General features: G+C 38.9%; 1 protein-coding gene across 9 annotated transcripts in view; it reads right to left on the reverse strand.

Moving 5' to 3' along the window:
• The window catches only part of RALGPS2 (Ral GEF with PH domain and SH3 binding motif 2), a 128,034-nt gene that overhangs the window by 102,957 nt on the left and 3,180 nt on the right, over positions 1-21,897 (reverse strand). Inside the window, exon 1 of one of the 9 annotated variants that reach the window (XM_075038592.1) lies at positions 17,052-17,116. The exons of 6 other annotated variants lie outside the window; for them this stretch is intronic. The gene's annotated coding sequence lies outside the window, so the exon portion shown is untranslated. Of the gene's footprint in view, positions 1-7,325; positions 7,371-17,051; positions 17,117-21,897 lie in introns of those variants that run through there. 2 more of the 9 variants (XM_075038595.1, XM_075038594.1) reach the window with 2 other exon arrangements.

Genomic DNA, 21,897 nt, shown 5'->3' on the forward strand with positions numbered 1-21,897 from the left:
AAAGTCACAGCAACAATTTTGGCCAATGTATTATTTAAGACAAATATTGGAAAAATCCTAACACTGGAATAACTAAATAATTTGCTTGCTATACCACCCTTCTGCTTAACACCAAAATAAGTAGTAAAAAGCAATATCAGAAAGTGATCAACAGCAGAGCTGTTCAGAGCAACATAGCTGGATATGTGAAATGACTGTTGCCACACCGCAATAGTGAGTCACAGTTTTCACTGCATACCCTGTATATCCAATTACAAAAACGTAATTACATTGAGTAATTTGAACTTCAAGTCTGTTTCTCCTCTTCAATTTAATAACCACCTTTGTGCTCAGAAACGCATTAAATGTGGAATTGAAAGTGTTTTATACAACACATAAAATACTTAAGCATGCGTTTATGCCAACCTTGAAGCCTGGACACACTATGTGGTATCTTCCTACCTCTTCATGCCATGCATACTGTACAGTAAAAAGCAAGCTAAAACTACTGATAAAAAGATTCATCATACCCAAACAATGAAAATGTCTAGACTAATGTCATGGTTCAACCCCAGCCAGCAACTAAGCACCACACAGCCACTTGCACACTCACCCCCGGTGGGATGGGGGAAGAGAATCAGAAGGGTAAAAGTGAGAAAACTTTTGGGCTGAGATAAAGGTAGTGTAATAGGTAAAGCAAAAGCCGCACACACAAGCAAAGCAAAATGAGGAATTCATTCACTACTTCCCATCGGCAGGCAGGTGTTCAGCCATCTCCAGGAAAGCAGGGCTCCATCACACATAAGGGTTACTCAGGAAGACAAACGCCATCACTCCAAACGTCCCCCCCCTTCCCTCTTCTTCCACCAGCTTTATATGCTGAGCATGACATCATGTCGTCTGGAATACCCCTTTGGTCCATTGGGGTCAGCTGTCCCAGCTGTGTCCCCTCCCAGCTTCTTGTGCACCCCCAGCCTGCCCACTGGTGGGGTGGGGTGAGAAGCAGAAAAGACCGTGACTCTGTGTGAGCGCTGCTCAGCAATAACGAAAACATCCCTGTGTTATCAACAGTAGTTTTCAGCACAAATCCAAAACATAGCCCTATACCAGCTACTATGAAGAAAATTAACTCTATCCCAGCCAAAACCAGCATAACTAAGCAGGGTCTGTTGTCTTCAATGAGTCACAGTTTTTCTGCAAATTCACCCAAGGCTGTATTTGATGATCATTCCACTACGGTGACTGACCTGTAAACCCCCAAAACAGCAGGCAGCTCGGTGAAGATGAGCAAGGGCAACATGCCCATAAAGCTCAGGGAATAATGCAGGGTGTGACTGACCACAGCTGTTGCAAAGAAGCTGATTTTATCTCAGCACAAAGGGGACCACAGGGTGGCCTTTGTTTTAGATAAACAGCTACGTCAGTTGAACAGATCAACTGACTACATTACAGTTGAGTGAATCAACTAGCAGTGTAAATGTTTCTCCCTGAGTTCATTAAAAAAAGTGAATGTCTCCCTGAGTTAGCTAGACCAGTATGTGGGAGTGAATACGTGGCTCAGCGCAACAGAGTACTAAAACTAAATAACAAAGGAATTTCAAAGAGAGCAACAGGCTTGAGTTGGCTTCAACCCACGTATTCTTTCCTGGCAACTGGGGATGCCCAACATCATGAGAGTGAGCATATTCTACAGACCAGTAATGGGGATCACACTGGTATTGTGTTTGAATTGTATATTGCAATTGCTATATTTTGTTAAGTTTAACTTGCATTCGTATTGTGATTTCAGTATATTTTGCATCACTCTGCTAAATCAGAAATCCTCCGCAACATCAACTATCTTCAAATAGTAAATTAAATACTAAACATTACACCCTCTGTCTGTGGAACATCTGAAAGAACCTAGTCAGAGAGTATTAGACTCTGAGAGCTACCTAAGAGGACACCTAAGCCTGGCTCCCTTCCACAGCAGAATCCAGGGATATTCTTGTCTCAGCTAGGGTCAAACACTATCCCAAAAATATACTGTACAAACAGCACTTTAAAAGACTTTAAAACTACATTAAAAACTTCCTGTCCAGAACAGTACAAAAGCTTTGAGGAAACATAGCCACAGTGCAATTTTATGAATAGCTCAAGAGTCATGATGACCAATATCCTCTTTGTTCTTATTCATAATGTCAGTACAAAGTGTCATTTGTTTTGATCACAGATTCCAATGATGAAAGCAGAAGTGCCTTGCATGGATTATGATCAACTACAAATGTAGAGTCACTACCAAAGACCTTGGGGACCAAAGAACAGTAGGAACCAAAAAAAAAATCAGTTCCAGACACAATCAACCTGAGCTCCTGATCTTGTGGAAACTCTTATTGGTATTTTGACAAACAGTACAGAAAAAGCTACTACTTTCTAAACGAGGAACAGAAGTGTATTAGGCTTCACTGAATCTTCACTCCCCCACACATAGTACAGCCTAGCTAAATTGAACTATTCCATACCAGGACCTCAAGACACTTTAGTGAAATCTTGGAGCCACTGACTGAATCCTAATTCTGGATCTGAGTCCTTTGATTCTTAGTTAGAAGTGTATTACTTTCCAGCATTGCTTGGCACTTTCTAAATTAACATTGCTTTTAACCACTGAACATAAGGTAGAAGCTTCAATGAAACGCAAATTCAAGTTCTTCAAGCAACTGTCAACATTCACCTAATATGCATCAAGTTGGATCCTTCTGTCTGGAAGTACTTTGTGGAACCACTTCAGTATCTTGGATGCCTCACTGCCCTTTTGATCAGAACTTGTTAAATACAATATGGGCCAATTAATCTATAGTCCCTTACCATAGAGGGCTACAAGAGCAAGCCTCTGTTACAATTACTCATTTTGCACATGGTAATTCCTACCTTACATGAAGAACACCCAGAAATGCTTGTGGGTTTGGGTGTCAGGTTCTTGCGCACTTCCCCCACTCAGTAGTTTGAGGTAAAATATCTCTGCTAAAAAGTCACAATAATATAGCCAAAATAAATCAAACAATACTAAAAATATGGCAATGTTAAGATGCTGCCCCTTTAATGCATTCTCCCAGTACTTTTTCCTTTATCTTTATAAGGCATATAGTTATGAAATAAATACCTTTTAGTCTGATCTTTGGGGTTTTTTTTGTTTTTTAGGTTAACAGAATATGGATTATACTTCCCATAAAATCATTATATAGATGTTGTGAGACACTTAGGTAACATGTTGCACCTTGACCAAGTAGGGGTATAGGAAATTCTGCTGACCCAGCATGGATGCCTCGCACACCAAGCACGCCTCTTGCTGGTCTGTATCAAGTTGGCAGGTGGAAGTTCTGGATGTTCTGCTGTACAGGGATGCTGTATGACCCTAGCTGCATACATGCTGCCACACACCCAAGTTAACTGTTTGGAAGTGGTTCAAGGTGCCCCAGGGGCACACATGTGCCAAGGAAGGTTAAGTAAGGAAGACAGTGTCCTGGCACACAGGCAACTACATCCACCACCATACACAAGTATTCATGCCACATGCCATCAGGGCAAGGGCTGATCACACTCACAGTTCTTCCCTGCAGTTTGGTGCACATGCACCTCAACATGCCTAGAAGACCTGTATACATAAGGACTGTGTTAGCAAAGGCACATACAACCCAATAATAAAGGAAAAAAAAAAAAAACCCACTTGTTTGCCGGGCTGTATGTTGTCTGTTCTGCAACAGGAAAGATTTGGGAAACAGCACTGATAACAAGAGTTGTTACAGTTACTGCAGTGGGGAAAAAAATCCAAGGTAGTCCAAGGGACCATCAGACTTTTAATGCTCCCGACTTACATGCATGGCCTCCTTCTCTTGCCCCAGAAGCCACAGTTCTTTTTTAATTACTTGCCATCAGAACTTCTCAAAGTCTTTAGGAGCTATGTACAGATAGGCAAAGCTAGATACGTGTCTAAAGATGACAAGAAATCTTGTTGTTCAAGAGGCAAAAGCAGAGATAACTTCTAAAAAAAACAAACCAAAAAACCTACGAAACAAAACACATTAAAAAAATACAAAACACACCCCACACCAAAACAAAAACCAACACACACAAAAGCCCCATAATTAAGCAGAAAGTCAGCAAGGAACAGGCAACAGGATATTCATCCAACTATGAAAGAAGATTTGTCAAGCCAAACCAAATTGCACCTTCCAAACTATACCCTTCAGTTTTACACTCTATCCACCAAAACAAAAAACCCAACTAGGTTACTGCACTGTAAGAATAAAGATAGTATGTACACAGCATTAAAAAAGAAAAACAAAGCCACCTAAACACATGCTTTAATTCAGTTTTCAGTAAGCACGGTAATATTAAGATGTAATATAAGATGGCAAACTGATAAAAACAGAGACTTCCACAATAGAGATTAAATAAAAGCTCAAGCAACTTAATATAACCCCATCCTCCTGCAGGAAATTTATCACTGAAGATAATCAGATCCCAGACCCAAAATTTCACATACTATGAAATCTCCACTGAGACACATGAGTCTTGGCAAAGCATTTGATAAGCTACTACTAGTGAAGACTGAGATAAGAGACACAAGTAGAAGACATGCACAGGATAGAGACATGACGAAAACAAAGGAGCATAATATTAGACTAGGAAGAGATTACTAACAGTTATTAAACATGCAATACCAGTACAAATATTAGAATAATAAAACATTTGGAAATAGAGAAAAGCAACATAATACAGGACAAATAAAACTATCTGATGGACAGAAGAATGAAAAATGAAAGTCAATCATTAAAGGATTATTTGGGTTGATCCCAGTAAAATTTCTGCTATGAATTTCAGCACATTGGTTGGAAATGACTGCCACCAACACTGTAAGCATGAAGTAGCCACAATATTTGCATTAGTTATGGACAAATACCTCCAAATCATTTCACAAGAGACACTGATGCTGTACTCTCTGCAGTTCTGGTCACCTGGCTTCCAAAAGATTTTTTGAACTAAATATATGCAGAGAAAGGCTTCCCATTTCTCTGAAGACTCCACTGCAGAAGGGGAAGCCAGGAAACCTCAGCTTGCTTAGGCTAACAAACTGAAATCTGCACAAAGATACACTTGCCATGTTTAAATATCAGGAGGACAAACTAAGAGTAAGAGTAAAATGTAAATTTATGATTCAGAATCAGAATACAGCAATCAGGTTCTTGAACAGTTTCTAGAAAACAGTACGAAAAGCAGAAAACCATAGCTGCTTAAGTTGATAAAGACTCATTCTTGAAAGGAATCATATCATATGGCACCTGCATCAGCAGTATAGTTAACTCAGTAACACAGACTCCTTTGTTCATTGGTTTGATTAGTCCTGCTGCAAACTCAAAGCACTTCTATATTCATACAACTCAATCACTCAAAGTTATGTCACACATCCACTCTTTTCCTAAGCATCTGTTGCACAACAGTCACAGTAGTATCAGCTGTTTAAGCTCCAAGACAGATGAAATTAGAATCCACAGAATAGCAACAAATAGAACAAAAAAATTGTTTTATTAGGTTTGACAATGAAATTTTAAATACAAAAAAAAAGCTTCATTTAAATATGGTCCTTAATTTAGATTCTCTTCTCTTACCCTAGAAAAGGCTCTACCTGGACAAACAATTAAGTGAAATTATTATTCCTTCTTAAGAGGACACTACCCACAGAGCACTTTCACTATCATGTGTGCACTCACATTCTGGACAAAATCATCTTATCACTGCTTTTATGCACCTCATTCTCTGACTTTGGGGGCAGGAAGGAGAAAAAAAAAAGAGAGAGAGGTAATACATAGTAAGGCTCTGTCTCATTCACATCTTACTCAGTTTCCAGCTATCAAGATCCCTTCTTCATGGTGCTCCAGTACCCAGTGCTCTCTTTAATCTCAAGAACTGGTACAACTCGTAGCTTCCATTTCCTCAGATGAGATAAAGAAAAAACCACAAAAAGCCAGAATATCCTTCTCCAGGGCATAAGCTACTTGTTTACCAAACCCTATTACAAAAATCAAACTATTAGCTCAGCTTGTAATCAGCTTGCAAAAACAATAAAGAAATTCAGCTCAAAATGGAAGGTTTTTAAAATTAGTTACACACAAATAGGAAGGACATCCTTACCGTTCTGACTTCCACCCTTCAAAAGCCAGCTACACTCAGTGGACTGACTCATAGCCAAGAGTTAACTGGTAGATACCATAGCACAAGGCAACAAATTTTAGCACTAGCATTGGTACACAGCTGCAAGCAGTAGCAGATCCTGGCCCTCATGCAGTGCAGGCATGAATCAAGCAGAAGGAAAGAATCATTGCAGGCAACAAATGGAGTAAGCCAAAAATGTGAACATGTGTACGTGCTATTTAAGTTTAGCCTGAGGTTGCAAGAGGTTTGCTTTCTTCTAACAAATGGCCTCTCCAGCAGAGTCTGAGTGTTAAAAGACAAAATACAGATTTACTAAGTAACTTCTTAGCTGCACAAGAACTGAAGAAGTTTCTGCTCACAAATCACTCACAAATTATCAGGTTCCCAAAGCTTCTTTCTTCAGAGATCACCTAGAAGCCTCTATTCCATTTTGTAGTTCTTTAGGAAGAACATTGCACAGAAGAACATTTTATTCCTTTGGATCTGACTACTATTTTACAACTGCTGTCTGAACAGACTGAACATCTGAAGTTATGATGCATGGCTTGTTTTTCCTCCCATACACCAAAACGGTAAGCATTAGGGAACCAAATTATTTTAGCACAGAAAGTACATTGAGTATAATAAGGTTTTGCCCTCCTCAGTCTCCCTCTCCAGAATTCAAGTCTACCGACAGTTTAGCCTGTTTGAGCAACATTTCTTCAAGTATCTGAAGAAGAAATCCAAGCTTGCTCAGTCAGGAACCAGAGGAGGATCCCTCCTCACCCCAAACACACAAAACAGGAATAATCATAACCTAGAGACATTTTTGAAACATAGGAACTATCGGTATTTATTTCCATGAATAAGTAGTAAAGAGGGCAAAGAAAATAAATAGAAAGGATTTAAACTAGAAGCAGATACTTTTAATTAATTAGGCAGCTCTAAGATTATAAACTTTCCACAGTAGGCTTCTCCAAGACCCCCACCACATGCCCATATAGCTATCAGTCTGTTTGCAAACAAGAAGAGTAATAAGTGATTAATGTTATGTTGATTACCCAATGCTCAGTTTGCAAAATATTTTTGTCATGGGTTAGACATGCAGGCAGGGTATCAGTGGAACTAACAAAGGAAGAATACATCTGTGGACAACATTCTGAACAAAAAAGTCATACTTAAGAGCATGCAAGGAGTGGAGCGCTGAATGCTGCTAGCATGAACTTCAGGATCCAAATATTCTTTTCAGATGTACTCAGATCCACAGTTTTGCATCTTTTCTGGATAATGCAAACAACACATGAATAGAAAAGAATTATTATAGACTGCGCATCAGCAAAAATATCACAACACACTGTGAAAAGTCTCTAGAAGCTGACTTTTATATTCTCAGTTTTAAATTTCATTTTTTTAATTTTAAATAAGGCAATACTAAAAATTCCAGCAGAAGAGAAACTTGAAAATCAGTACAACAATCTACAAATGGACCCATGTGGGTGGCATACCTTCTCTCAGAATAGAAGAAGTACTTCACAGGAAAAAGATTTGGGGAAAATATCTAAATAAAGTTTTATGTGCAACTGCACACTTGCAAGTTCTGAAACAGAGATGACTACTGACAACATGAGCTTTTTTACTGTCAATAGGCTACAGGAACTCCATCACCAACAATCACCACAACTTGTGCACCAAAAGCACATACAAGAAAAAACAGTGATGAAAACTGAGACTGAGGATCTAGACTGAATATTCTGTGTAAACCTACACATCACACATGGATGTAAAGCAAACTCAAATATCCATGCAATTCATTGAATAATATTTTGTAGGCTTTAAGTGCTAGAGTCAAAATTGTGAACAGCCAAATCAAAACCAAGATGAGCAAACCATCCTAGGACAGATTTTTAACAAGTGAGAAATAACAAAGTACCAACTGCTGCTGAGTAACACCCTCCAAATCCATCGAATTAAAGACTCAGTACATACACCTGCTCCAACTGCACACTTTCTTCATGAAGTAAGACAAAGAAGATTTACATTTAAGGAACAGAAGGCGAACCCCTCCGACACTGAATGCCTGACTTTCTCATTCAGGAAGAAGAAAATACTGTTAAGAGAACATTTTACTGTATTTTTTGTAAAGCCATTAATAGACAATGAGGATCTTTTTTGAACAAGACACACAGTATTTTAGTCTGTTTTAAAATTCAGCTTTCAGAGAGATGAGTACAGTCTTTATCAATAACACCTGTGATCACATTTCAATAATGTTCTCTATATTCTTTTTTTAACTTCATGCATCGATATGGAAGTTTGCACTGTTGCTATAGAAATAGTGCTAACAGGAAAAAATCTAACAGCGTACGAATTGCCTATATTTGATATGACGACTACTATGTGGAACTACAATAGACATTTGGAGAAGAGAGCTGGATTTTCTGCCTGTGCCGCTATCCCCTGCATTCGTTTATGAAAGCATCTCAAGCTCAGAGTATTCAACTTCTACAAGCAAACAATACACAAACCCCAGTTATTTATCCATCCAAGCAACCACATCTTTCCCACATTTCCACCTGCCTTTGGAAGAACCTCAGTGAATCACGCAACTAATGCAAGAGCAGGATAAGACCCAAATACCAATAGTTTAAATACTCTTCTTCACCCAAGACCACTCAGTAACTACTGACCACCAAAGCATCTGCCTAATAAAACATGACAGAGAAACTGAGCAAATCCAAGTTAATTCACACAAATCCAGGACTTCAACAAACCAAATGGATGTTGGAACCTTGTTTTAAATGTTCAAGAACAACCAGATAAATCCATGGAGGATTTGTCAGCTGGCCTAACCAGATGTCAATGACCTACTCAAAGCGCCTGAAATTGGAGACCAAGCATATGTTTGCTTCAACTAAAATAACTTAAAGCGAACATTTTCATGAAGGAGGATAGTATATTTTTAAGCTGGTATCAGACTTTTTTCTTGTTATCAAACCAGAAACTTACAAGTAGATTGCAGGGAAATCTTGTCTCTTTAGATACTCAAACCAGACAGGAATTTATCTGAAGGCCTGAAATTCTGGTACACCCACATTATTTCTTGTGCACCAACAAAAACAGTTGAATCACCAGGAAAACTAAATGTGATTATGAGGTAAATAGACAGTATAAACGAGAGTCCTGCTGGAGCTATTTCTAAGCCATCTATCTACATTATTGATGAAAGGATCTGCTCTAAAGAAGGAATGACATTAATAAATATCTACAGAGTTTGTAGAACTTGTGTAACTGATGTAGAATATAATGTTTTCCAGAAGACATCAAAAAAGACACTGAGATGTAGCATAAGCATTAATTTGAAGAGCATAGCTGGCAAAGCACAAGAACCATGCAAAACTAATGGTAGAAAAGGCAAGCCTCAAATTCTTGTCACAAAACAGGGAAAAAGACAAACTGCAGGGGAATGACTAATGATAAAGCTCTTTACAGCACACATGACTTCAAACTAACCAGGGACCAAGGAAATCAAGTAATTTCTCAAACTACTTCCTAAGGAGGTAGCAGCATGCTATTTTGTTTGTGAGCCGTGCTTCAAATGAGCAATGTGAAAATCATTAACTGCTAAAAAGGTGCATATATCGTTTTGCTCTACACTGGATTTAGTGGCAATATGATCCAGCAAGCCAGCAAAGGAGAACACAAACCTTGACACAGTTTACTGGCATTAAAGAAGTAAAGGTGCAAGATGCACATGTACACACACAAGCTGATTGCCTGCATGGTTTGACAGGAACAGAAAAGCTGTAGATACTTAAGCCTAGTGAGAACAGCTAAACATGTTCAAAGCAGGAACAAGCATTTTCTTCCAGATCTCTCAGAAAGCATGGGGAATCCTGCAATTGTTATATGCCTTGAAAAGCGTGGCAACTGACAGAATAACAGCATTTGCTGGTCTTTTGAGTATTTAGGAGTCAAGTCCAGCTCATTTACCCCACACACAAAGATTCCAGTATGCCTTCGATACAGTCTGTCAAGCAGGATTTTTAAGATTATTCCAGCACTATGAACTCAGCCCAGTAAGTTAACAAGTAATACCCTATCCAAATTGTACTTGGCTATTTGAGATATTCAGTGGATGACTGGATAATTATTACTCAAACATATCGCTCAGGTTTATCAAATGCAGCTGTGTCCATTTCTGCCAAATCAATGGATGCATGCATTAAAAACTGATTTAATTGCAGATACATGCAAGCTGAAAACTTGGGTCCAATAGCAATGACAGAGATAGCCTGTACACAATCTAGTTTTGATAAGAAATTTGGAGGAGGATGGCTTTTTAAATGTAAATCTACTGTTTTACAGCAGATAACACTATTTCTTAAGGAAATCATGCTGTGTAATGGTTCCTTTAAAAAAAGAAAAAAAAGAAAATTACATTCATCTTCGTGTTAATCTTTTAATTGATAAAAAGTAAATCTAGAATGCTATAATGCAAGAAAGTCCACACCACGAGATGGCAGGGTATCACAATTAGAAATACAAAAACTATTGTTATGTGACCATTCAGTGATGTTAACTGTATCTTTAAAAAGCTCACAGACCAGCACCTTCCAAAAAAAAAAAAAATCCACTAGAAACTGCTACTTCAGTTAGTACTAACAGCTGAAATCTCTAATCTTAGCACACTGATTAGAAAATGCTTTGCTTTCCTTTCTAGGATCACCAAAACCATCCCAGTGTTAAAACAAAGCACAGTAGTGCAAATCTTGAGGAAATCACAATTAGGATCTGAGGATCTTTGCTTTTGTTCAAAAACAACGACCAAGTAAGCTTTTCTGTTCTCTGGCAACTTCTGGCGGGAAACCTTGCAGAAGTTCTGCCTTAAATTTTGCACAGAAGTCTTCCCCACTACCCTACAGAGAGGGGATCTTCTGGCCCAGACTAATCAATAGCACTGGTTTACTCTTAAAACAATAGAGATTAGCCATTCTGGACAAACCAACGAAAGCTAATTCTTCACCTCATCTAAATGAAAATACAACACTTTGAGACCCTGTTATGCCCTGTATTGCTGCGTTAAGAGTTTTAAGTTAAAAAAAAAATTCAGCCACCCAAATATACACACAGCTTGGCCAAGATGAACATTTTTGCTGTCACACAAGATTCACCTTGAGTAAGAGGCAAAACATGGGAAAAAGACCATGACTAATAAAGAGAACTGAAAGGGTCTGAGGGACAGTTTTTAAGTATTTGAAACCAGCAGCCTAAGTTAGAATTTGGACAAGGATTTGATACTGCTTTAGCATTATTGACATTAAACCATCCTTGTCCTGGAGGTACAAGGAAATCTGTCAAGCTAAGAAATGTAAGTGGACACTGCACATTAAACAGGCAGTAGCCTTGCTTGAATCAACTGAAAAGCCCCAGTGAAGAGAAAGCTGTGCTGGGCAACAAACTAAGGTGGGAGAGCTGAACAGCCAACCCAGTTGCCAGCAGGACATTTTGTTGCCCTGCAGAGGCAGAGCACAGCCCACGGGCTGCCAGTTGGAGAGCCCTGTTATGCAGAATTGTGTGCTTTTAAATTCTGCACCATTTAAGCATTTTTAATGCCTGATTATTGAGAGTTTAAGACACATTACCTTATCACTGTAATATTGCAGCAAGGAATGAATTTGAGGTCCCGGTTCAGAAATTGTGTGTATTTGCAATTCCAGAAGGCATTCTTTGGTGACATACAAGATATATTAAAATACTTTACATTGCAGTATTTCCAAACAGTTCTACTAATAATCTGTCTTTGCCATGCCCTGAGCAACAGTGTGGACTAGATGACCCGCAGGTGTCCCCCCCTAAAGTATTCTGATTCCCTAGTTTAAAGACAACACAAAAGGCATTAACGATCTAATTAAAACAATGCATAGGTTCATAGAGAAAGAAGTATATCCAAAAACACTGATTCAAGCAGAATCAAACCACACAATCTACTTCATTTCTTGCACTGTTAGATTCAAAAAAGAGTAGATAAACATTATTTTAAAAGCTTGAGAGCCATTTGAACATGTTTGAATCTTCCCTTATTTCCTTCTAGGAAGATGTGGTAAAATTTGGCTTCAAGCCTCCAACAAAAACATTCTACTTCATAATAAATACAAAGAAGATCCTCCAGATTAGTCACAAAAGCTATTTTTAAATGCATCACTTCAAGTAATCAACTTGTGGCATGGGTATGTTCTCTTAGCTAGGAAAAGCAGCACTGCAATAGTTACTCAGCCCAGAGGAAGATGTTATTCATGTGGCCTCTCCCCCCTCAACATCAACAAGCACCAGAGGTAGATCACAGTCCATTTTGTCCTTCCTGAAAAAACATCACAGAAAAGCAAGACTGCCAAACATGCATACACAGGTTCAGAGGTGAGAAAGCCTGTGGACCCCAGAATGAGAAATGAAGTGTACTGGTGATGGAAGGCCATAATCCAGGAATAGGAAAGAAAAGCTGCAACCTCTCATGTTGTGAAATAGAGTCCAATGAGCAAGTAACAACAAATCAGCTGGGTATCACGGAGGGGCAGAAGCAATGAGAGAGAATGCACAAGCCCTATCTGCACTCACTTCTCCTAGCCCTGCTACACCTTTGACAAAAGATTTCATTGTGTTTTTATACTTGGTGATACTGCAACACTTCATGGTGTCACCACCATGACAGGTTGCCTCTGCAGGGCAACAAAATGTCCTGCTGGCAACTGGGTTGACTGTCCAGCTCTCCCACCTCAGTTTGTTTCCCAGCACAGCTTTCTCTTCACTGAGGCTTTTCAGTTGATTCAACTGATACTTCCCATGAGGATTTGGAAAATCTGAACTACAATGAATTTGGTAAAAGAAATGAATACATGGACAAATTTTTCTACAGTTAAATATATATATATATATATATAAGCTAAATAAATTCAGATCTTTCAGTGTTGTCTCAAAGCCAAGATCATCCATACTAGTGAATAATTTAAAAAACCCCATACAAATGAGTAGTTCCTTTCCCCATTCTATACTACCAGGAAGCGAGTTGCCTCTTACCTGCTAAAAGAATGGCTGAAAAAGCCAATACCTTGGCTGCACTTTGAAAATACTTTAATTTCTCAGTTAGTTTCACATTCAGCTTGCCAAGCTGGGGAGGTTCATTTTGGTTATGAATGTCATTTAAACATAAATGAGAGCCAGCCACATCAGAAATAGAGTATTGGTACCTTACTGTTGAAATACCACTGAAGTCACTAGCCACAACATGGTTAGTGTGTTTTTGGCAGGTGGTATGCTTTTGAAACAGCTTTATCACTTAAAAGCTAAGATATTTTTATGAGCTACACAAACTTATCTTCCACTACCTTCAAGACAACAGAGAAAAACAACTTCAGTGAAAACAGCAAACACAGCTACTAATTTAAATGCAATACTCATATAGTGATTTACAGGATCTTTCCGATCTAAGAATCTAGTTTTTTCACAAACAACAGAGGAGGGTTTCCCAGCTGAGTTGCATGTGGCTAATATACACTGTAAATCTGACAAAGCTATCAAACAGCAGGCAGTGGGGCTGCTCTACCACAGAGACTGCCACATAAGCCAGCTCCCTCACTGAGGAATGAAGCAAACTCAACATTAATTCATTCTGGGATCCAATTGCATGCTCAACACAGACCCATCCCCCCAAAAGAACACAATTTGCAAATGGCATCTCCAACCTAGGCAAGACCCCTTTTTCTCTTCCAAGATGTGTTTTCTGATTTTGAAGATTGTTACATTAAAAAACGCTGGCCTCCTCTGTATTAGAGGAGATGCCAATTACAAATTCCAAAAGATTGCAATTTTCTTCCTGTAAGCAAAGCACTTCTACCAACATTAGGAGAACCATAAACACAGAAAAAGCCACAAAGAAATACCGATCAGCTAGTCCAATGATAAGATCATAGAAACACGCCCTGTTGCCCTGGGGGGGGGGAAAAAAAAGATATCCAATTCCATTAACAACCTGGCATGTAATAGGGAAAGATGACACCAGAGAAAGAGACCAGCAACAAAAACTTCAGTTGCTGAAGCCCATCACTTCTCCTCATCTTCCCTCCCTCAGTCCAACAAGTAAAATCAAGATATCCATGACATTTGGTACCAGTCCACACAGAAATCTGACACCTAAAAGCAGCACAGAAACTCCAGAACATCCGAAGACAGCAAGGGAAGTCTGTCTCTTCCTGTTCCCTGGAGAGATCTCACTTCTGTCCACATCCTTTAACTCCATTACTGCTTGATTCTGTTTTCCACTTAAGACTATCACTTCATAGAAAGAGGGGAAGAAAAAGTATGTAAAACCATGGATTATTTTTAAATAATGAAAATAAGAGCTAGCTTTTTTTTAAAAAAAAAAAAGGTACAGCTGAATAATGACTTAAAGCTCTCAACTTTTCTATGTTATACCTTTGTTTACAAATAAATGAGGGATTTAACAAAAGTTTTGTGGGCATAATAGCTTAGCAAGACATCTTTCATGTTAGCTACTTGCATTATTTATCAAACTAGCTTCTCTTTTTAGCAGTATCACTTAACACAGGCTAACCAGATTTCCATGTCTATGTAACTTAGCATAACACAAATACAACACACCTCTGAATTACATTACCATGTAGATCTGCACAACAGATTTCACATTTTCCTAAGCTATCCTTCATAAAGGGCTTTTTGGCCTCAGCAATACCCTTTCAATTAATGTCTTTATTGCCTTATAACTAAGTTATAAAATTCAGATCAAGAATTATTCCTCAACAAAACTGTGTCAGCCTCAAATCATTAGCACATATACCTTTGTTACTCTTAAGTCTAAAGTTGTTTAAAAATTCATACCCATTTTGCATATATTCACTTTGGACTTACAACAAGAACATGCTGTAAGTGTACAGCACTGCTTCCACACCCATAGGTGTTTCAGTTTTCTCCCATAAGCTACTCAAATTTCACAGGACAAAAAAAAAAAAAAAAACCACACCACTGAGATTTTTGGTAAGTTTCTCTCTAGATGCCCTGGCATAATGTCACCTTAAATACTTTAAAACTTTCCATCATACATACAAAAAATTATTTGGGATCATGTAACAACAAATACACAGATACTTCTTTTCCCTCTCCTAGTCATACAGGATTCATTACTAAAAAGAAAAGAAACTAAAGCAGTTCTGATTGCTGGTCTCTAACACAACTTTTAGACATCTCTAACAAACCAAGTCCCTGAATGCTAACTTATACACAGATTTGTATGAATACTTCTTTTAAGAGAAGTTAAATTACCTTATCCGAAACATGAACTAGGTCCTAATGAAGAAGCCTTTCCACCACTAAGCTTCAGGAAAGAGTCAAGATGGACCTTTCAGAAGTATTAAACACAAGTCACAGCATGAAATAGTTTGAGTTCTGTCATCACACAGACCCTATCTGCATTAAAAAAAAAGTCAGCAAGTTAATTAAGTACAAGGGCAAGCCACTACATGCAGACATTGAGGAAGCGCTATCTGCAAGCAGGTCCTAAAGCACACTATCTGCTTATGTATAGTTGCCATTCTTCAAAGGTACAGAAATACTGTACCTCAAAGCAGTTTTTCCACTTCTTCAATATCACTTTAAAATGCCTTCAGCTTTATAAAACACTGTACACCTGGCACCCACCTCAAGTGAAAACAGTATCAAGCTTGACTTTTTGTTTGATCTCCTGACTACAATTTGGTTAACATAATTTTCCTCTCCAAATTCCCTTAGAAGTATTCTGGGTGGACACTTCAAACACTTTAATAGATACTGAGATTAGAGCTGAACAACTTCCACAAATAAAATAACTTTCTGCCAGCATAGCTAGATCTACACATGGGTATAAAAAAATAACCAAAGAATCACAGGTTCATACTGCGATTAGATTTGGTACTATCTTTGGTATATTTGTAATTAAGACCTTGTGCAGCATAACACAATATGTCCTTGTTTAAAGCACCATTAAAATTTATCTTTTACCATGACTGGAAGTGCCATACACTAGACTGGATCAGAAAGAAAGTTATTGTCCACTAGTGAGGAGAAAAGCACTTTTAGCCAGGCATATCACTAAGACGACCAAAATCTATTATCAAAGAGTTATCTGGCAAAATCTGTTCAAAATAAATCCAAAGTAGGCCCAGACTGGGAGGAAAAAAAAAACAATAAAAGATGATTAGAAGAAATTATGTACCATCAACAGGGCAGTCAACCAGCAAAGGGTGGCTAGCCAAGCACTTTTCAAACAGGAAGTAGCAAAAACATTTCTACTACAGAGGGACATTAGCTATTTATCATATAAATAAAATGAAAAACAGTTTCATTAGAAGCAGCACACCTGACACCATCCATGCATGGCATATTAAAAAGTAATACTAATAAAACCATGTACCTAGATAATGTTTATCCTCATCCTACCTTAAGGCAGACCTGCAAGGCCCAGGTTTTATCTGCCCTAACAAACAGCTCAAGTTTCAGGCTGCTCACTATCCACCGTATTCATGGTTCTCAAAAGCACAGGGTTAGTGTATAGCTAAGAAGAAATCTTGCTAAGCTTTCAGTAATTTGGCACTCAGAGCTCCAGAAGATTCGTGAAGATCAGCTCAACTGCACCAAAGGACTGAACCCAACAGATTCTACTGTTCTCATACATCATTCCTTTCCAAAATGCCTGTTGATGTATTTCCATAAAAGTTTGATCAATAAGAACATCAAAATTTAATTTAAAGATACTTACCAGACAAACCTGACAACTAATGCCTACACAAACAGGTCAGTCTAAAAGTACGTGACTATTCTAAAAATAAATGAGATAGCTGTCACTACTCAGGTATACTTACCAATAAAGCACATGGGAAAACTGGCTGGTAATCAAAGACAAGGCTGTTGGCAGAGCGGTCTGGACTTGCTAGCAATGGCAGCACAGTTCAGGTGCCCTTTAACCACACAAAGAAAGTTAATTATGTGACAGAGTAGGAGAGGAAATACAATGATTATGAGTCATCCACTTAACCATATGCTTTATCAATACACCTCATGATATTGGAGTTACTAATTAGTGACAGCACAAAACAGTGATGCATTAATGGGAGAGTAGCCCAAATCTTTGGGCCATTTTTTCTTTTATTGATTTAGCACTTCAAACAATTTATGTGCATTTTGAAATCCAAAATGGACACCTAAGAAACTATACGATGCTACCAGCATTCTAACACTTCACACAAGCAAGCTGATTGCAGATGCTTTTGGAATCCCCAAAATACTTTACAGGCTTCTGGATTAGTTTTTGCTTGATCAGACAAAAGGCTGTATTACCTAATTTCCAGTAACACCATCATCATTTCCAGCCCACTCCACCACCCTACTGTAAAAGATGCAATGACTGTTAAGTTTAGCTCTATGCAAAAAGAATTTTCAGAAATGTCATAAGGATCCTATAATGTCTCAAATACTTTTGCATGAAATCTGAAACTAAGAAGTTTTTCCCAAGTTCCCAGACTTGCAAACCCAGCTAGTCATTCAAGATATAGTTGAGCTTGTGCTCTAATACCAGAAACCAACACACCACAAGCTCAGCTATAACGGAAGGGACAACTGATCCACTTAGTTGATTTCAGCTGGTTTATTGGAACTCTGATTCTGTACTTGCCAGTCATCTCCACCACTAATCACTTTTTTCCATTGCTTTCTCTGCCATGACATCAGTGCAAGATTTTGTATGGCTGAAGAATAAACCATTTGGGGCAACTATCAAACTGAAAAATAAGGCAAGGGGAAAAAAAAAAAAACTTAATTTCTTGGGTAAGCTCCCTGATGCAGTTACTACTAGTATTTCTGCCAAAACAGTGTGGGAAGTGAGCAGTCAATAAATAAGCTGCCCCACTGCATTTGGGTTCACAACTTAATTCAATTACAAACCAATTTAAATTAGTTACAACTGTGGAGAACCCCAACTTTATCAAGCAAGCAACAGAACAGCAATTAGAAGATCAAACTAACAACTTGGCAATGAAACAGGTGGACTAGAAACACAAGCTTCTAAAGAGTTTATAAACTTGAATTTTACATGGAACTAACAAGTCACAAGTCCACCTGTGCTTACATGCCTCTTCAGATAAAAATTCAGACATAAAACTTAGAAAGAAAAACTTAGTAAATTGAGACTTTCAGCTTTTCATTGGAGGCTTCTGCCTGCCTATGCATTAATCTGAAAAGGTTGTATCACAGCAGAAAATGTGCTTTGTACTACTCCTGTTTATTCACTTATTGGTCCAACTCCAGTCACTCTGTGACATTACACCACTTACTCTAAATCTAAATGAAAATATAATACTATAGTTTAGACAATTATCCCAAACCCTGGGCACCTTAATAGTGTGATAAAAGCAATCCAACTTACAAACTGCATTAAGATCACTTTTTCAGGATCTCTGCCGGTTTTATCTAGCCACTATTATCTAAGAAATACACCTTCAACTTTTTTAAAAGATCAACATTCTTCTTCCCCAGCACAAACAATCTGAGCCCATCTCAAGGAAGAGAGCAAATTCCACAGTCTCAAAGCTGTCCCTTAATGAATAATGAGGGAGGCACAAATCAAACAGCTTTTAATGCCATGCTACTGCAACAATGGTCAGAGCTGATAGCCAGTCCTAGGTTGCTTCAGACTTAATTGATTGCTGCCAATACCACAGCTCCATTAAAGAGAAAAAGAGGTAACATACATATCCCAAAGCATCTGTGCCACTGACTCCTACCGAGACGGCTCCAAATCCAGCGAAACCTTCTGCACATTTTGCCTCCAAATCACTTTAAAGTGGAGTTACAGCATGAAAACCAGTGTATCTCAGGCTTCTCCTCTGCAACCCCCATTCATGCATTTCTTCTCTGCCACTCTGAGCACTTCAGCCCTTGGACAGCCCAGAGACATACAGTACAAGCAGTGTAAGTGAAAAGATTGACGAGCTCCAAGAAATTACTAGATTGGGTCAACCACTTTTTGGCAGAGGACCCCATAGCAAACTTAACGATCAATTTCCCTCTCTGGCATTTCTGCTTATCCCCAGGCATGCTGTTCTTTCTTTCTTTCTTTCTTCCTTCCTTAACCAACCCAGGCTCTCCCCAAGTTTTACTTCATTACTTGCACTAGGAACTGCTATAATGCTCTAAAACCAATGGGAGGAGAGGCAGAGATGACTTCAGCCAAATTCTAGTCAGCTCTAATCAGGTTAGGAGGTCTCAATCTTCTAGTCCAAGATTTAAAAAACACACCCTGATTTTACTGCTTCAGTATGATTGCTAAGAACAACAACTAATAAACTTGAGTCACCAGAGGGCTCCAACACTTCTACCTAATGGTAAATGCACTCCTTCCATTAGGAAGGCTGATAATTACATCCACATCATCATGTATATTTTATCTGGATTGAACTTCAGCCAGCTTGTTCTAATCCATGTTCAAATCTCAACTACACGCAGTGATGAGGCACTGAGCTACATTAACTGTTGCGGCCACACTTGCAATATATGAGGGAGACTTACAGTCTCCCCAGATAGACCAGAGAAAATAGGGCAGGCACATGCCTCTCCCAGTTCACTTGCAATCTAAAGCTTACACTGCCTATGAAACATGTTCGTACGTATACATATAAGTGAAATTCTGAAACAGGCATGGAGAATAGGTCACAAGTCCAACACCTCAAAGAAACTGAGTAAATAATTATTCTTAAGAGTTTGCACCAAGATGAATCCACCCATAGGGAATTGCAAGCAATATCTGCCTCCAAGAGAAAAAAGGGGAGGGCTTCCATTTAAACATCAAGCAGCAACAGATGCAACGGTCTCTCAAATCTGGCATCATATCAACTGCCATGTTACATGCTTAATCTTTAACAAAGGATGCTGCTCTTTACCACTGAGAAATAAGCAGGTTTTTAAACCACAAATATGATGCATACAAGAGGATAACAAGTACGTTTCTTGATATTCTGACCAAGCAGCTCTTGAGCCTCTTGGTGTCAGACAGAGGTGCACTGCAGCACAGCCAGAGATCTTCTGGGGCAGGAAACCTTGACTTGTTGATGCACCTGATACAGTCACGAAGAGCCAAAACACAGCCTGACCGGTGCAGCCCTATGGAATCAAGGGCAAAGCTTCTGGGACCTCCAAGGTACACAGCTTCTTTTTTTCCCAGCATTATTGCCCTGCAGTTCTACTTAAACTGTCATTCTTGTAGTCGGCACTGTATGACAACACAGGCAGGGGAAGGAAAAGGGAATCCTATCCCTACTTACAGAAAGGCGCACAGTAAGCATGGGGGGGCCATCACTTCCCCACAACGAAGTTACAGCCATGGAAAAAGCAACGCTGACAATAAAGCTGGGATAGCAAGGATTCTGAGAGCATTCTCAAGGCATCTCCATGGCTTCAAGGAAGACACCATTTGTGCCATTTGACAGTAAGCCTGTAGGGAGTTTTGAAAAGACCAGCTGCAAGTGCACTCAAGAGTAGCACACCTCAGAGCAGTGAGCCCAAGAGAGTAAACATTAACCTTTTACACATCAGGAACATTGTACTTTAAAATACTTAGTACTGGCCCACTAGACTTCCCAGTGGTTTATTTTACTATTAAGATTCAGTGAACAGGTCAGTTTTTGTAAACAAACTCTCCTATAAACTGAAACATGGACAGGAAACACCTTCATCTTCAGCCAGCAAGCAGGTTCAATGACTATCATTTACACCATGCTAACTTGTGAAAGTCACAGCAAGAAGCTCCACTGTTCAGAACATACCATGCTGCTGAATACATCCTCCCCTCCTGTGACTTTGGGCCACCCTCTCCTTTTTCCCCCCTACCTTCTCCGCTTCACGCAGCTCCTCCTGACTGAGAAAGCTACCTACTGCCACCAGCTTAGCCCAGTGACTGGACTGCCACTGCAGCAGCAAGAGTCGCAAGCCCTCCATCTGACACCCCACAACTGCCTTGCTCCAGCTCCGATTTCAGACACCCCCTTTCTGCTCGGCAGAATACTGCGTGGTACCAGCTTGCCCACAAGAAGGATTCCAATGCCATTTTCCCTGGAGTCCTACAAGGCCTTTAAGGATCTTTGTAAAGGAAAGAGTTGCAGTCACACACCTGCACATTCTAGGGGACTAAGCATACAGAGCATCTACTTAAAACACCCAACTGTAACATTAAGACTCTCTTGCTTCAGCAGCCTTTTAAGGCGATTAGTTCATAAACAGACAAAACACAAAGCCCACAAAGCTTCTGTTCATGCAATAAATACTATGCACACACAAATATTGAGATGATTTCTACTGCAGCAGTTCCAGGTATTTAAATGTAAAGGTTATTAACAGAAATGTTTTCTCATTATTTTGAAAATGCATTTTTAATTATCTTTTCTAACAAGGGCTGTAAAACAACACTCAAATCAGAAATATACCATACCTTTGATGTCTTATACTTCAACAAAATGCAACCAATTACAGTCCCCACCCCTAAAGGAAGTTTTCAACTCAGCTTTATTTATTGAATTAAAGGAAGAGCCCAAATGACTCAGCTCCAAGCGAATATAAAGGAAAAGATCAATCCCTAATCTCAATAAAAAAAAAAATAGGGGAAGAAACTGTTTAAAAGGGAGGTGTGTCCTCACCAATTCAAATCTTTTAATATTCAAA

The sequence above is a fragment of the Buteo buteo genome, chromosome 10 (genome assembly GCF_964188355.1).
Source record: "Buteo buteo chromosome 10, bButBut1.hap1.1, whole genome shotgun sequence".
NCBI lineage: Eukaryota > Metazoa > Chordata > Aves > Accipitriformes > Accipitridae > Buteo > Buteo buteo.